At 38.1% G+C, this 18,265-nt stretch overlaps 1 long non-coding RNA gene across 13 annotated transcripts in view; it reads right to left on the bottom strand.

Moving 5' to 3' along the window:
* The window catches only part of LOC110397952, a 152,759-nt gene that overhangs the window by 112,908 nt on the left and 21,586 nt on the right, over window positions 1-18,265 (bottom strand). For 2 of the 13 annotated variants that reach the window (XR_002438105.1, XR_002438104.1), the window contains exons 3-6: window positions 12,909-12,997; window positions 11,262-11,334; window positions 5,680-5,783; window positions 4,473-4,680 (exon numbers count right to left, since the gene is read on the bottom strand). The exons of 9 other annotated variants lie outside the window; for them this stretch is intronic. This is a non-coding gene — a long non-coding RNA (uncharacterized LOC110397952). The remainder of the gene's footprint in view (window positions 1-4,472; window positions 4,681-5,679; window positions 5,784-11,261; window positions 11,335-12,908; window positions 12,998-18,265) is intronic. 2 more of the 13 variants (XR_002438107.1, XR_002438110.1) reach the window with 2 other exon arrangements.

The raw sequence follows: 18,265 nt of genomic DNA, 5'->3' as shown, positions 1-18,265 counted from the left end.
TGGCGTAGGTAGTTCACGCATGTTCTGAAGATTTATTTCCAAAGATGCAAGTTGAAATAATTAGAACTCACAGAACCCCAGCAAAAACCTGCTGGATCAAGTTGTACCTTCAGCTGCATCCAATTAATTCAAAACAAAAGAGTATAGATTCTAGGAGGTCCAAGTGGCATCTTATGTTTAGAGCAATAAGACAAAAAGCATTTAGCCTAATTATTACGTAAAGTATATATTAAGCACTATAACCAACCACTGATTTGTAAGATGAATGACTGTGCTCCAAAAGATCTTTTTTTAAAAATAAAACAGATCCAAAAAAATAATGACCTAGATGACAGAGGTTAATTTTTCTATTTACAGGCAGTGTTTCCATTTAAGTACCTACACTCATTTTGGACATTCGTAAGTTACAGTTGGGTACTGATAACTGTATATGTAAATATGGGCTGAATATTGTTTTTAGACAGATTTTTTGATAGCCAAATGGCAGTAATACAGCCAAAGCCAAACTGGAGCTGTGCAACTGAAAGCATTGCTGCTGTTTAGCTACGATTTTTGTCCTGAAATGCTATTCAGCAGTTATTTGTAAGATGCGTCCAGTTTAAAACAATAAAGGAAAGGCACTTTGTGATGCAGTTACTCAGCAGTGCACATACTGAAGAGCACACTTTGGTTTTACCAGCATCCCAGGCAGACATTCTTACTTTACGTGCACTTACACTTCTACAGTTTATGTAAAATTAAATTAATAAATACATAATTTTTTCAGTTTCAGAAGTGTAGAGCAAGGGTAAGAATGCTAGCCACACTACATGGAGACAGGTGTTTCCAAATACATTAAAGGAAGCATTATACCCGATAAGCTTTGACTTTACCTTTGAATTCATTATGAGACCAAGTATGGCTCATAGCAGCTTAAGTCTTCAGGAGGGAGGCAGAAAGGGAACTGCCAGAATTGAAGTGCCTGATTTCTGTAAAAAGCATGCTTTCCCCTTGGACCACAGGAAGGAGGAATAAGAAAGATACCAATGGCTTCATGTTCTCTACACTACCATAGGAGAAATTACTTTAATTCTTTAGGTGTTGAAGACAAAGGGGGAAGAGAAGAGCTTTGTGTGCATTCTCTAGAGCTGAATGCTCAAACATAGACCTGAACTGAAACAAAATTGGGCCTAAACTTTTTATTGAAAATAATTTAGTTCCCAAGTATCAACATATCAACCTTACAAGGTAGGTTTCAGTTGATACCTTACATCTTGGAGCTATCACACTTCTTTTTATTATTAACGACCAAAGCTGACCACATTGTTGCTTACATTTGTCCTGATGGTCAAATTCAAGTGAATCAATTTCCTCCTTTAAAGTAACATGCAAAACTATTTCCAAACAAATAAGTGATACCGGCTATTTAGTTACTTCCTTTATTCTTAAGGTCAAAATGAGCCCTGAGTGCAACAGGTAGGTGCTTTCCAGAAAACAAGCATAAAAAAATGAATTCTTAGATGGACAACAGCTTTAAATGTTTGACAGAACATTTATAAATAATTGCAACAAGTGATTATGATGACATGTCATCATAATTAAAAACATATGTTCTTAAACTTAATGCTAAGCAGGCTTTCTGATAAAATATTTTTTGTATCTTAACAGAAACCAGTTCTTCTCATATTCCAGACTGCCATGCATAGCTGTCACACCACAAAAAGAAGAACGTCATGATCAGCTCATCTGCATCAATCAGCTAACGAGTGTTTTGTAGCTGAGAATTTGCTCTATCAAATATGGTTATTGTGCTCTTTGTATCTGTTGTAGTTTCAGTGGAAATAAACAGGAGGCATTACATTCAGAGCAACCTACATATAAATACATGGAAATCCATTTCCATGGAAATACCAGCGTCAGCCTCTCTATAGCCCGCATAAGATCCAGCTGTTATTTCTGAATTCCATATCTTGTATCTAACAATGAAATATTTTAACATAGAAGACCATATTAAAGCTCTGCCTTAAGTTCTTGCCATCATTTTTTCCTTTATTTCAGAACTGACAGGTATTCATTCAGAAAATGGATCACCTGTTAATTTGTGTCTTACCATACTGGACTACTTTAACTAAATTAAGAGTTAGGGGAGAAGAAAGCCCTGAACAGTCTTGAATCAGATGATTTATTTGTGTGAGTAAAAGTTTAGAGTAAGCACTGGCAATGCTTACTGGGCTGTAAAATGGTTTCTACTGACTCACGTTTAGATCTCATGTAAGCTCTACTTCTAAGGTCCCAGTTGTAGCTATTGTCTGCTGCTTCTGAGGAAAACTGAACTCTTCTCTCAGTGTCTGTAAGCTCAGGCCCTTGCACAAAACTGTACACTGCCACAAACATGTCATTTTTGTTTAAAGATTCATATAATCAGCTGTAAAACTTCTAGATGCTAACATGAAATTTATACTATTGCAAGCGTACTGTTATATCAATAGATGTTTTAATAGAGACAGAACACTGAAAGAACATATACCAGCCTGCCTAACCTCACCATCTAGCAAAATACTTGCAGCCTTTAGAAATACCTAAAAGAAACATGGCAATTGACACTTCCACAATGGACATTATCCTGTAACAGAAAGGAACTGGACTGCTTTGACATGATTTGCTTTAGATAGCAGACGGGCAGTGGGGAAGCAGTAGATGTCATGCCCTGATTTCTGTAAGGATTTTGAAAGTGGTTGGAAGATCATATCTGGAGAGCATCTATCAGATGTTTATTGTCAGGCAAGAAAGGTATGTCAAAGGAGAGTTCTGCAAGGGGCTGCACTGGCTCTGGTACCACTTGTTATGTTAGAAAGTGAAAATTTTATTTGCATTTCAAACAAATAAAAAGCAAGCACACACATAAGACAGTAAGTAAAGAGAGTGAGTGTTCCTCTTAGGCAAGTGGAATGAGCAGCACCAAATAGTATCATATAAGTAGCTGATTTATAGAAAAAACCAAGGAGGTATAGATGCTTGTAAGCATGAATTACATGAAGTAGTCCTTTGCTCTATTGATCACAATGGTGCTACAGGTAGAAGGACTATCTCTGTGGACAACAGAATATAACAATTTAGGACAATTAGAAAGAGCAGGGGAAAGCAGAAAAATCTCAAAGCCTAGAAAGAATGACATAATAGGAAAGAATGAGTGAACTGGTGTTGTTTAATCTTAAAGCTGCTAAAGAGACAACCATGATGAGAAAGAAAATCTTTCTATTCCCATAGTAGATAGGCTTAGGGGTTAACAGGCTTCAGCTAATGAAATGAGACCAAAGGACACAAAAGTCATCCACAAGTAGAGTTCAAAAAGTGTGGGAGTGGTGAGAATGGATGGCAAGGGACAAAAGTAACCTTCTTCATAAGACTTTGCAGCAAAGAATCAAGCAGAGCAGTGAAAGCAAAGTTGATCTCAGCTTGGGAAAATGAGTCAATCTCACAAAGAGCAAACATAGGGCAGGTGGGTTTTTAATACTAGTCCTCTTGCATTTATGTTGCTTTTCTGAAAATTATACCTACAGTAGTAATACTTCCCTTTCAAATATTTAAAAAACTTTCATTGTGCTACTGCTTGAACCCCAGTTCCTCATGTTTTCTACTTCACCTTTCAAAAAACACTGCAACTGCTCATTACTGGCCTGGAAACCACGATGTGTTCAGCTACGGGGTACTGATCTGCAGTATTACAAACAAGTCACAAGAGATTCTGTTGCCCATTTGGGCTAACTTCCATTTGGGATTATACAGAGTGTTTCAGCTGTTGCCTTATAAGCTACTTCAGAAGGTTAAGAATACAAGCTCTGTGATTCAGATTAAGAGGTTAAAATGTAGTGGGAAACTACATGACATGTATTGTTTTAATGGTACCATCAGAACAGTTTATTTCATAGTAGATACTAGCATATTAGGCCATTTCAGTGAAATACGTTTAAATTTTACCTACAATAAATAAGCATACAGTGAAAGACAAATGCTGCTACTTAAACATGTTAAAACATGTAGAGTTTGTAAAAGAATAAGATAAATTTTGAAAAAGATCTTGATGGTAAAATTAGGTTTTTGGCTTTCCCTTTTTTTTCCCAGAAACAAACATGTACTCTAAAGTATTTTTAATACATTGATGGTATCTCAGTTTCAGACAAACTTTTTACAATTATTTTAAATATCATATTACCATTTCATTTATGGCATGGATGCCACCTGCCTCCATTTTGCAGGGAAATTGCAAGTCATGGTAAATCCAGGAACTGAACTTAAAAGCTCATCTGAACCCCCCATACACACATGATTAATTTCTGGTTTTCCAAGAAGATTCACACCATCACCACTTCTATACAGTCAAAAGTTTTCAATGAAAATTACTTTCATTACCCTCATTGCATCTTTTCCTCAGAGTTTTGCATGGCTTTTTCTTATGTATAATACATTTGAGGTTTGCATGAATATATACCTACATATGAATTCGGAGACAGACTGCCAGGTGATGTTCTGCAAAATCTCGCCCAACTACAGGAGTAGAGCAAGTCTGAGATTGTCTCAGAGGCTGAACATGTACAGGTCTATGGGGCAGGATGACACGCATCTCATGATCCTGAAGGGACTGGCTGATGTGGCTGCCAAGCTTCTCTCCATTTGAAAATTCATGGCTGACAGACAAAGCCTCTGTTGATTGGAAAAAGGGAAACATCATTATCTCTAAATTGGACAAATATGAGTTTGCAGTGTGGACTGTTCTGTGGACAAGGAACTGGTTAGATGGTCACATCCAGAGGGTTGTGGTCAATGACTCTATGCCCAGGTGTAGGCAGGTCATAAGTGGTGTCCTCCAGGGGTCTGCCTTGGGACTAGCACTCATTAACATTTTTATGAATGACATAGGAGGAGGAGGAGTGCCACGAAGATGCTCAGAGGGCTGGAACGCCTCTGGTTTGAAGATAGCCTGAGGAAACTGGGCTTGGAAAACCTGCAAAAGAGAAGGCTCAGGAGAAACCTCACTGCGGCCATCCAAAACTTAAAGGGAGCTTATAAATAGGAGGGAAATTAACTTTTTACACGGGCAGACAGCCATAGGACAAAACAGAATGATTTTAAACTAAAGGAGAGGAGATTTAGAGCAGATATCAGGAAGAAATTTTTCACTGAGAGGGTGGTGTGGTGTCAGCACAGGCTGCCCAGAGAAATTGTGGATGCCCCATCCCTGGAGGCATTCAGGGCCAGGTTGGATAGGGCCCTGGGCAGCCTGAGCTGGTAGTTGATAACCCTGAACACAGCAGAGGAATCTGGAACAAGATGATCTTTAAGGGCTCTACAAAACCAAGCCATTTATTATTCAAAAGACAAAAATAAGGATCCAAATTGTCTATACAACACTTAAAATGGCATTTTGAAGTATAAAGACATACATGCCTGGATGAAACATGTTTCAGAAGTGCTTAATCCAATTACAGATAATTGCGTTTAGAAAAGAAACAAACTTCTCCGCTGTGGTGATTTTCATTTGTTTTAATGGGTTTATTTCATTTATATTTTTTAATTTTTAAAAAAAATAACATCCCTCACTCTTGCCATTCCATTCTGAAAATGTCAACCTGTACCCTGGTGAACTTTTCTAAATAAAGATTTTCCCTATCCCCTTTCCTTAAAAGCTGCACAAGCAATTACCTTCTGCCACAGTTTCACCCATAAAAAGTTCCGATTGCACAACACAGCCTGGTTACTCAGGATTTAGATCAATGCCACAAGACTCATTCTTGATGAAAAAAAGTCTGAAATGGAATATAAGTAGATATGGGTGACACTTTTTTCCTCCTCATTTTAGTTATGCAACACTGATTCAGCATCAAAACATTTGCTAAATAGGAAACACTTTTTAAATCATGACTTCTAGCTTAATTTACACTAAAGGTTTCAAATAAGATTTATTCCTCCAAACATTAATCCAGAGATAAATTGTACACATGGGTATGGATGTTAAGTGGGAACATTCCTTCTCAGTCATCAAGCAAATGGTGTTGAACTGTTTTTAAAAAAGTAGTAAATAACTTAGAGTAAAAATGACAACTTTTGGATTTCTGCTCTCTGTTAATTGGCAGCTTAAACCTTCATCTTATTCTCACTGAATTTCTACATGGCCACAGTTATGCAAAATTAACTTTCTACATCTAAAGACTAGCTGCCTGATTTTCTACAGATATAAAGCTGATATGCTCCCCTTGACTCCAGTGACCAAAATTCTGAGTTTCTACAGATTGTTCTTAGATTAGATTGCATTCCCTTTTAATTTGATCCTTAGCTTGTCGGACTTTATATTTCAAGATGCAAAACTAATCCATGCATTTAGTTTGTTTCTGTGAAGCAGGCACAGAGCTGCATTACTGCACAAGTTTGACAGGGATGAGATGTAGAAGGATTACTTGCTCCACAGCCATTTTTGAAGAGGAAATGGCTGTTCCTCCTCCCCACACCCTGAGCTGTCTATAAAACAGGAAAAGATGTGATTAAATGTGGTACCTAGTATAGATCGTATACTCACCAGTCAAGTAATTTTTTCTTTAAATCACTTCTCTCACCATCATTCACCCTAACATTGCAAACTTGCCCTGTCTTTCTGCACTACATGTTGGGGAAATTCATTGTAAAGGACCATGCGTCCTCCAAATACATAATACAATAGGAATATTATTAAATAAACTTCTGATACCATCTCTTCTGAGAATGATTATATACCACGCAAAGTTTCTCTTTATCTGTAAGAACGAGTTTAGTAACAGTTAATTCAGAATGAGGCTGAATAATTGCATCTTCCTGAAATAGCTCATTTATGTCAAATGTCATTCCACTTACCTCAAATGCCACGATGATGCTTTGTTTGCCTCAATCTGGTTTGCATTTCTGAACATGCGCTTATGTCTGCAGGTAACTATTTCAGTTACACAAAAATATATCAGATCCACATTAGCCATTTTTTTCAAATACTATTTAAATCCTTCAGGTTTTCATAACTCTTACAATGCTTGACCAGGATTTTAAATAATAAACAGACAGTGCTTTATTAAGGAAGTTTTCAGTGAAAACTTTTAGAGTGCCATGAGTGTACTTTAAGAAATACAGCCAAACCCTTCTTACTGTCTTGAGACTTGCTGATAATTTCCATACCATAGCAAAAAGCTCATCCACAATAAAACTACTTCGACTGTTCCAATAAACAACTTCAGCACGACAAAGCTATGCATTTAAGCACTGACACAAACATGACCGGGTTCCCACTGTATGCTTCAGAGATGAGAGGTGATGAGGAAATCAGTCTTTCTACAGCAACATCTCCTTTCTCAAATGCTGCATTCCACCATGAAATAAAAAAGCACCCCACAATCCCATCAAGGAATAGACTGTTTTCCAATGAAAATCCCTGGCCAAAATTCTGACACTGCTCCAGGAACTGGTCACTCTCCCTAAGCTCTTCAAGAACATTCAAACACCTCTAGCAGTGGAGTTACTGCTTTTAAACTAGTTACAGGAAATTCCACAATTGCTCTTGAAGGAAGTTGAAGTGTGCTAAAAATGCATTCAGAATAAGCCCTACACAGATACCAATTGGGCTCAGCTATAACTGAGATGAGCTCCATGTTACAGATCAGCTTGCAGAACCAGGAATTACTCAGTACTAAATAAACATTCCCTTACTTACAAGGCCATAACAAGGAGCCTGGACAATGGGAACCAAGGGGCTACTCACACCTACAGCCCTCCAGGCAAGGACAGTTCAGACATGCCAATGAGCACTCACACAAATGCTGCTCATCCCAGCTGTGGCGTTCCTAGCACTACCCTTTCTGAGTTTCCCCAGACTTCTCCTCCTTGCCCAGAAATGTTATCTGAGCACAATGCAGGAATGGGGATTCACCAAGGCTGCGCACATGTCCAGGAGCCAAGACAGTCCTAGAGTCACACAGCAACCTCTGCCTACCTCTGAACAATGTTTCTGCCCAGCCGTGCCCACAGGACTGTCCCTGCTATATGCATGATGCAGTGCAGGAGCTCACAGGCATGCTGGTAATTCCCTCCTGCATTCCCCACCAACAGATCCCATCTCTCAGGCACCAAAGACAAGAGAAGCTAAACTCTGCTGGAGTCCACAGTGTTCACCCTGTGAGGAGAGACAGCTGGCCCCAACAGCTTTTTTGGGAAGTTCCCCTTAGAGGAAAAATCTAGACCAAGACTGTTCCATGACCTGTGTGGCCACAATATGTTTAGCTACCAAATAGAGAATGAAGCTAGTCATGAATTAAAATTAGTTCTGCTGTTCACATTACAATAATTTTATAGAAATATACACCTATTTTAAGTGGACTTTGACAATCAAAATATGTTGGATTAGTAGGATTTAACAGGTTTTCAGTGGGATCTAATGAATATTGAAGCATGTTCTCAGATTTTGCTATAGAGACAGCTCAACCTCAACAGATCTCACGATAAAAATCTTTAAGGGGCATTATGTACTTAGCTGACACAAATAACATATTTTAATTACAGATAACAAGAGTCAGATTTTGTTTTGAATTCCATGATGTCAAACCTGGCATGCTCCTTTAAGGAGTCTGTACAGAGAGCACAATAGATTTTTCTGTAACTCATCTAGACTTTTTTTTGCTCATGTCAGTTTGACCTTAAAGAGAACATGATGTCCTCTGAGATTCTTATTTTAAAGAAGAAAAAAAGTCATGCTCAAAGCCAACTCTTTTACCAAAGAGACCTCTATCCCTAGCCAGTGAAATCTGTTGCTCTATCATGGACAAATAGATAGCATTTCTTGTACTCCTAGTTTACAACAGAACAGGAATACAACTGAGCTCTGATTTCAGAAGCATCATCACCAGTAATTCCAGTGCTGAAATTCTTTTCTGTATGAGTGCTGAGAGTCTGATGAGGTAGGCTGTTAAACATATCAATGAGAGGCTTATTAAAGGTCTGGTCTTTTAATTATTTAGAAAGAAACAAGTCTCAAGTTACTGTGCAGTGTGAATAGCCCAATTGATTTCAGTAAGGATTTTTATGCATTATCCATTATTAAAGTATCTGCAATTTGAGGCTATTAAGCTAACAATCAATTTTAACTTATGTCAGTTAATTCATTACATTTGCCTTCATATACCATCTGGTATTACTGATATCATAAGCTGTCCTTCAGATTTCATTATCCTGCAGTATTTTAGCAGATAGCCTTGAATACTGCAGCAGCCTTGCTAGAATTTCACTAAGTAGCTCAGTGGAAGCCAGGAAACAATATTGGAGATACCTTCACATATGCAGTGTTTTATTTGACTGATCCATAAAGCATATACACAAAGTTCATCAAGTTATATAGGAATATTCTCCTAAAATAAATAGCCAACAATCTGTGCTTGAAGACCATACTTTGTGTATGATCTATAATATCTTTTAGCACTATATTCATTCATAGAGTATTCAAAGTGGTGAAGAAACAAGCACATGTCTAGGTAAGTTGTTCCAGTGATAATTATGCTTGATGATAAGAAACTGCCTTATTTCTAGTCTGAATTTACATAACTTCACTTTTTGTCATTGGATTTCTGTGTGGCTTTTCCTACTGAATACAAGAGCAGCTTTTTCCCACCCAACAACACTTCTTAATCTTCATCTCAATAAATAAAGTGGAAATCTTTCAATGTGCAGCACTTCCTTGTACTCTCATTATGTATTTATCTGAGCATGTTCTTATTTTGATGCATCCTTTCTGAATTTTTAAGCAAGAATTGGCTTTGTTGATCCTAGATGTTTCCTGCTTTTTGGGAATTTGTTCAGTAAGCACAAGAATCCATGAGCTTGTGTCTCATGAAACTTGAAGTATTACTTGAATATGGTAGCTTTATAACAAATTAAAAACATAAAAGCAATAAAAGAAACATATAGATATCTTGGTATTAATTCCCACTGACAGGATGAAAAATAGCTAGTCTTGGATTTTAAAGCATGCAACTTTAATAACTACAGCCTTCATCTACTGTGAAGTTTGATTCCCCCCTCCAGATCAATATAATTCACAGATAGTTCTTTCAAAACACAGTATGGAAAAGTTTATCGCAATTTTCTTCATCAGAATTTGATGATGCTTTGACCAATTCTAGTAACGGACATGACTAAAGTTAGGATTCACTTTACCAAACGAGAATTTCTTATAACTAATTATGCTTCACTTAAAAGAAGCTAGAAAAACTTCAAGTATTTTTAGAATGCCTGATTTTATCTGAAGTTCATATTTGGGTGTGTCATTTTTAGCTTTAGGCTGAATTTCAGTTCCCAGAACCCTAAAAAGAAAACCACAAACTTTTGACATTTTTCACCCATGTTAAAAAGTCAGTTTTGACAGGAAAGATGTTTTCCAGTAAGGTCTGCATTGTTGGAAAATAAATATAAAGAAGTATTTAGTTCTACTTGGTGCTATTTAGAAATGGCAAACAGTTAACTAATCCCCTAAACTTCTGAAAGCTTATGCATGAGAGCAAGCAATATAAACAGCACTTATTAACCCGTTCCTTCGCTTGAGCCAGTTTCTGTTAAGGTGCCTCCCAGGATATTGCAGAAAGCAATCTCTTCCCAGCTCCCCACAGATTTGAGCACTATGCTTTTACTTTTCTGGTTCCATAGGGTATTTATTCTTTTCTCTTGAATTGTGTGTATACACACACACACACACGTGTACGCATACATACGTAGCTATTGCAACTGAGCTGGCTTTCTCCCTTTTTTCTTAAAGGGAATGAGTATGCAGAAAGCCTTCTTTTGGCCTGTGTACAGGTTCTCTGCCTAGGTCAAATCAATTACTATATCTGGCTACCTGCTCAGGAGCTGCTCCTGAAAAATTAGTTCTAGGCAGACGACTCTGCACCTCATGGACACAGGTGATGCTCACATGATACAAGCAGAAAAAAGTATTCAGCCCAAGATTTACAGAATACTCATACTTTGATGAACAACTGTTTGACACCAACTTCTTCCTTACATTTTATATTTTGTAATTTAGACTTTGGGATCCAAGGCCACTATATCATTTAGGATGAAAACAGTACTAGATGATCACCAAAAATGAAGAAAAATTATTTATCAGAGATAAGACATCTTTTCTGCATGCTTTGCTATCCAAATTCCTAACATGCATTTTAGGCATATTACCTTACTGACTTTTTTTATAGCTTCAACATAATGTAATCACATTTTATACTTACGGCCTCTCAAGTTAGTTGCTTGCTTTACCGATAAGGGGAATACCACATAAAAAGGAGGTAGAGGATTTCTGTTCTTTAAAAAAAAAAAAACACACTTCAGGATCAAGATCCAGGGCAGTTAAGTTCAAGGCTCTCATTAAAAATCTGGATGACTTAATTACCAGTATTAAGAATTAGAAGCTAGGCACACTGTGAAGATATGTTTAATGAAACCCATGCCTCGGGCATTGGAGATGACAAGGCTTTCTTCGTATTTAACACAATGCACAATTATCATGGAAGATTTTGGCTTTCAGCTAAATAGCAACTCAGAGAGGACTGGGAAACAGACAGGAAAAAGGCCTGCTCTAGCTGCTGCTGTGGGCATCTCTGTTCCTCTGAAATAGTTTCAGCAGTGACATCTAGGGGAAAGTGAAAGGGATCAGTACAAAAGAAACCCAGTTCTCCTCTGTCCTAGCTCTCTCTACTTCGGGTGAAGAAGCATAGCCATAAAGTTACTGTGCAGGTCAGCACAAAAACGGGAACTGTGCTTAATTAGCTTAATGCAAAGTTTAAAAACTAAGATTCAAAAATTACATTAAGTGGTGATACTGAAGAAAAATACTTAAGTTTCATAAAATTCAAATGACTAGTAGGCAAACCATAAGAACCTGCAGAAATTTACAAAAGAAAATTATTGTATAAACCTTGAGCTAGCAACGAAGTAATATAACACTTGACAAAATAGAAAAATAATCAGAATTCTGTAAAATTTCTTTTGAACAAGGAAGTTTTTTTCTCATTAACGTGTACTGTGAGAAACCTAATGGAAGAAGATAGGTATGCCCAGCCATATGCTAGACTGGATAAAAACAATCAAGCCATCTCTAGGAATTGGTTATGGTGTAAGTAACTATGGCTTTGAGCTCACAAAGTAACACTTCCTTGAGACACGATATAGAAACCACAAAAATCTGACAGTTGTGAGATCACTCAATAATATAAACAGCTGTAACATTAGTAATTCACTTGAACTACACCAAATAAGAATACCAGTTTTCTGAAATAACACATTATATCCATGCGGTTAGACAATGAAGGTTCAATTAGAGACCTTGCTTTTCAGAGCTTATTCCTTTTAATTGCATGCAAGGCTTCATAGCTGATCTTATTTTTGAAAAACCATCTGTATACTCCACAGAATAAAGGTGGTTGTGTTTTTTTTTTTTCCAGTTTTCCCCACCACTACCTTCTCCTCCACCCACATTCAAGCATGGGAACTTCTTGAATTTTCTATTTGTGATCAGTGATGTTAGATGAATGCACCTTAACTAAAAAACAGATGGTTTCAGAGTCCTTTACATCCTGAACCAAACTTAAGAGGGTCTAAACCAACATAAAACAGAAGCAAGTATAATTTGTCTGAGAAAGTTGCAAGACAAGTAAAAATAAGCTTCTTCCTTCTAGGAAGCATAGGCAAGAATGATGAAAACTGTTTCCCTAAGAGATTTTATTGTATCACTGATATTCCGAGAAAAATCCACAAAAAGGATGATCACAAATGGCCCCCAGTTAACACTAAATCCGAAACACATTTATATAACACTCAAGATAGCCATTAAAAAAAAAGTGCCTAAAGCAAGTCACTTCAACACATTTGTGACTTACCTTCGCTCACCTTTGCAGGAACTCAATGGCAAGCTTCTGTAGCTCTGGAGAAAAACGACTTCCTTCTCTTTCTCTATCTACTGTCTTCCCTAAAAGGGGAAGTGCTGTGTTAGCAACACAGCCATGACTTCCAGAAGCTGTAAACGAGCTGTTTTCCTGCACTGTGGTAAGTTTTGTACCACACAACCCAGTATCCCTCATCGGGGGACTCTCTACAGGAGAGAAGAAACTTGGGATTTCCACCTAAACCTCAGCTCCTTGGGTAAGCAACTGATTAAACAACCATACTCACACCCTTTCAGATATCAGCCACCTGTTCTGTATTGCAGCTGGCTCACCTAAGAGTTTAGATTTCACCATAATCCTTTAGTATTAGTGCCAACCTTGAATAGTTTTCTCAGTTGGCCCTCAGGCTTTCAAGTCAACAGAGAACATCTTTCTAAGAACACAGCACACACCAAGTAAGTGCTCCCAGGAGATTTTTTAACTTGGCACTGGAGAGAAACACCTCAGCAGTACAACTAAGCTACAGTGCAACCCTTCCCCAGGCTTCATCGCCTCCTAGGCACCTCCAGAGGCTGCACTCACCCCAAGCCACAGCACTTTCTTGTGCTTCCACAGTTTTTATTTCACACAGCATGGCCAAGAAGAGGCAGAACACCCAGGACAGCTGAACCTCATTGCCCATAACAACACCAGGTTGTGAGGGAGGCCCAGGTGGTAGGACTGGCACTTATATTCATCACACCTGAGTGTGGTTGATTGGGCAACAACCTGTAGGTGCACTTAAATAAAGCACACAAAGTAAAACTTTTCACTCTATCACAAACAAAGCAAGCTTTGATATTGATACATTCAGATATCCTTGAGAGAATGTTTTATTTGGCAGAACATTTTACAGGTGCATATACTGTAATTCAATAGGATTGCATGACTCACTCCATAATTAGTGAGAAGCCTTTTAACAGGCACAAACGAGAGCCCAGAAAATTAATACCTTCCAGGAAACTTCCTTCTCATCTCCTAAGGGTCACATATCAGAGCAGGGAGTGGCTGACCAGGGTGCCACTGCAAGGTTCTGCAGAGCCAGATTAGAAACACCAGCAAGAGAAGTTCATTTAATCATATTTAGTCATTCAGAAAAAAACCATGAGGATAAACAGGCAGTAATAATGATACCATCTACACTTGCTGAATATATTTTTGTTCAGATATGCACATGCAGAATTTAAAAAGTCATAGCAATATGTATGTACTGGTTTCTAATAGCTATTGATTAAACTATATAGAGCTTTAAGAGAAAGACACTCAAATCATCACTCCTGTAATAAGTTTCATCATTTTTCACCTACAGTAGAACTGGGCAAGGAGTCAACAAGGGGACCTACTGCAAAACAACTAGTGTCAAGAGGAAGAAAATATCTGTGTGGAAATTCATACGCAGCTAAGGAAAGCACCTTGTTAGTGAACTTCCTGGTATTGCTTTTGATCTTTAACTTCCATTTCTTATCTCCCTGCAGGGTCATTACAACAGGCAAAGCATGCAGGGCAAAATAAGCTCCGAACTTACTCAGGTGACCACAAGCACTCACATTCATTTCAGCGTGAGTCACCTCTGACCCACTTCATGTTTGTGATCAAGTAATCCAGACCAGTTTTGCTTCTCTCCACCTACTGAAGTCTTGACAGTATCTGAACAGTCAAATGAGCAATTGTAGGGAGAGGTAATAGCCTTGATTAGAAGGAAGAAAAAATAAAAATTGGAAAAAAGCAGAGGAAGTAGTTTACAGGCACTGTCATCTCTCAGCCCAGGTCAAGCTATGCAGAAAGGAAGCAAATTCCAGACCTGAAGACAGGCTTAGTGCCTGAAAGACCGTGTTTTTCCAGGAATATCAGTCTAATAAAAACTATTACTTCTTCCCACGGATCTTGCCTCCCTCATGTACTTAGACTATCATGGTTTCAGAAATGATCTTACAAGCATCCAGGAGCCACCGCTGGTGGGGATGGCAGAGTTCCAGCATCTTTGCTCCTGCCAGACCATCCCTCTCATTTGCCAGCCAGAAATAAAAAGATGTGCTCCCTGCAAAAGTACCTTGAAGGGAGGGTAGTCATCACGCTCACCACAATTAGAGAGAAGACTTGTAAAAAGTATGCTGTGGGATTATAGGAGAACAACTTTGCTACTTTTTACGTCTCCAGTTCAAAGGTGCCAAGCCTCTCACTGACGGATTAAGCCTTAGACCACAAGATACAGATTGTTACAGATAAATTGCCAACTTCAGGCCAAAGAAGCAACAAAATATATTTTTAAAGAGGCAGATAGAGCTCAGAGAGGTGGGACTCAACCCTTCCCATTCATTCCCGACCTTTTACAGTACATGGAAACTCAGTCAATTAAAGAAAACCAAAACTAAAAAAGCCAAGTCAAAAACCTCAAGTCAACTCCAAACTTTTTTCTTTTAAACTAAACACTAGAGCTGGATTTACTAAAATTATAGTTAAGACCACTGCAAAAATTGCTAGGGTGATAAAACAGCTTGTATCGTAACCACTACTTTCATTCTGCTGTGTGGTTTGAGAACTCATCTGATTTACTCTCCAGCATTTTTCTTGTCTGAAAAATATGTTGCTACATGATCCTTAGTGGTTAAAACTATGGCTGAGTCACTACACCCTGCTACAGTCAACTTAGCCTTCAGAAAGCCCCCTTCCACCACAGTGTTTGGAGAGCAATTGGACATGCTCTGGCTTCTACTTATCCCTCCCATAGAAGGAGACTGCAAATCCACAGCTTGCCACTCAACAGGAAGTTTTTTGGAAGTAAGGTACTAGCCAAGAAAGCGCATATGAGGAAAGTATCTAAATGCAGCAAGAGCAAATGTAGCAAAGCATATTTCAGCAGTTAGCCTTTTCCACACGTTGGCCAGAGAGCATTACGGAAAAATGTTTGCTTCCTGAACATCTCATCTCACTTCCCCACTTGCAGGCACTTATTGAGAGATTATCATCTCTCTACAACAGAGTATGTACTTGACTAATTAGTTGGATGGGAAGAAAAAAAGGGGGTGCAAGAGAGCCAGGACTGGGAAAAGCATGATTAAATGAGGTTGATGGAGAGAATGCAATGAAACGGAGAAATACAAGTCTGCCAATCAAGCTTACAAGAACAAGGTCACTTTCCATTGTCTTCCACTTGCCAATGCCACATGGGCATCTCATGCTGGTTTGCAAACCAAGTAGACCCTGTTATTGCTCTTGCCATCACGCACTATAAATATACCAGCTTTGAACACTGAAGGTGTAGCAAGTACCCCACTGTAGATTTGCCAGGTTTTCACTGCATATGCCACCCATGAGTCAAGACCCAGCTCTTTCTTATGAATAGCAATTTCTCCGTTCCCAGCAATGAAATTTTAAAAGTCACTGAATGCGTTGAACTGTCACGCTCTGTCCCAAAAACTTAGCATCCATCTCATTTGCTGCTGTGGTACCCATTGTTTTGTCATGGGAAAAGATGAAAAAAAGAGAATAGCCACAACAAAAGCTTTTCTTTAAAACAATCATGAAAAACTGTTGTTGAGCTCCCATCCCTAAAGTAATAACAAACCATACTGGAAGACTAAGTTCAGTTATTTCTTCTTAAATGATTAGAGAAAACCAGCACTGTGTTTTCAGACTATTCACAAAGACACCATATTAAACAACACTTACTGCAACCTGTTGTTACCAATCATTCTCAGGTATCTTCCCTCCCAAATGCAGGCAGACATTGGGATTATGTTGGACATTCTGTGGCTAACTTCAGCAACTGCTGCAGTTCTAATGGCTGGTGTCATACACAGTTCTGGCAATTCTGATATTTCTTGAATATACATACATTTTTTTAAGGCAACCAGCCTTTATCCTGAAACACACAGGTGATTACAACAATATTTTGTCTGAGACTTCTTAGGTCCATGATGCAAGTATCAGCAAGAACTGAAAGTCAGGGAGAGAGGGTATGCCCTTACTGCCAGACAACAGACTAAGCCAGGGGTGGGCACCTCTGTCACCTTCAGATGTTTCCCAGAATTTTGAAAATTTTCAGACTATTCAAGATGGAATAAGAAAATGGTAGACTAGAAAAAAAGAAAATGTTTTAGATATGTCATATGCTGTCAGAAATGAGCCCATAACAACAACACATAATAGTGGTATTAAACAGTGTCTGTTATTGCAATCTAAAGACTATGTTATCATGACAATACAAAGTCAGGACACAAAGTTAGACAAAACCCCAATGCTATCTTTTCCTGATGTTTGAGCACATAACAATCCAGTTGTGAAGCTCCCTCAACGCAGAATTTTTAGTTAGCATATTTTTAATCCTAAGTATTAAGTGAATATAAAGCCATTGAAGCCTAAAACAGTCAATATATAAAATGTTATAAAATTAGAAAGGCTCATTTAGTTTAATACTTTATTTTTCCCTCCAGTAACCCTCAAGAACTCTTTATAATTACTAACAATACACAATAGAAGTTTATAATAAGGAAAAAAGAAAAGTTTGATAGAAGGATAGCACAGGAAGAAACATTAACTTAGTCCCTAAGAAACTGAGTAGCTTTATCTACAATAAAGATTTGGCAGTGAAAAACCTGACTGTTTTCATCATTGTGGTTCATATCGAGCTTCATTCCTGCAAGCCAGGTTGTACATAAACATGTATAAATCACGTTTGCAGATAAGCCACAAAGCTGTTGTCTGTCTGCTGTAGCCTTAGTTTCTATCTCAAATCCAGGAAAAAGTCTATTAAGAAAAAAAATCTGATCATTTTTTGCAATATGATGCCAGGATTGGCATTAGTTACAATGGTATGCAACTAACTCCTAGAGCTCAGAAATTTATCTGCTCTCCAGGATTAAACAGTTCAAATACAATAAAAAGCAAACTACAGAAGGCCTCCAAAGCAGACCTCAGTTGCTTTAGAATGTGCTTTGACTATAAACTTATACCATGTCCATTGTTATTACACAGCTTCTATCAGGACAGACTGTGAGATCAAATTCACCCCGAAATTTAATTGATGATTAATCCAAAAGCTGAAGCCAACAGGTATAGTGCCACTGTTTCCAAAACCAGAGATATTGGTTTTCTAGTTCTTCTTTTGTAGAGGAAGCGCAAATAAAGGCATTTATTTGCCATCTTTTTATGAACATATATCACAATTATATATAGGTATATATACACACACACACTGTAGCGATAAGCAGGACTAACGCAATGGAAACAGCGTTACAAAAGGTGGAAGGAAAATACAGCGCTCACCCGGATCGGAAGATTTGGGGCTCGCAGGAAAAGGCTCCCACCAAGGA

This window comes from Numida meleagris, chromosome 4 (genome assembly GCF_002078875.1).
Source record: "Numida meleagris isolate 19003 breed g44 Domestic line chromosome 4, NumMel1.0, whole genome shotgun sequence".
NCBI classification, from domain to species: domain Eukaryota; kingdom Metazoa; phylum Chordata; class Aves; order Galliformes; family Numididae; genus Numida; species Numida meleagris.
Note: the sequence above shows the minus strand (reverse complement) of the source record. Positions and strands in the feature narration are given on the sequence as shown.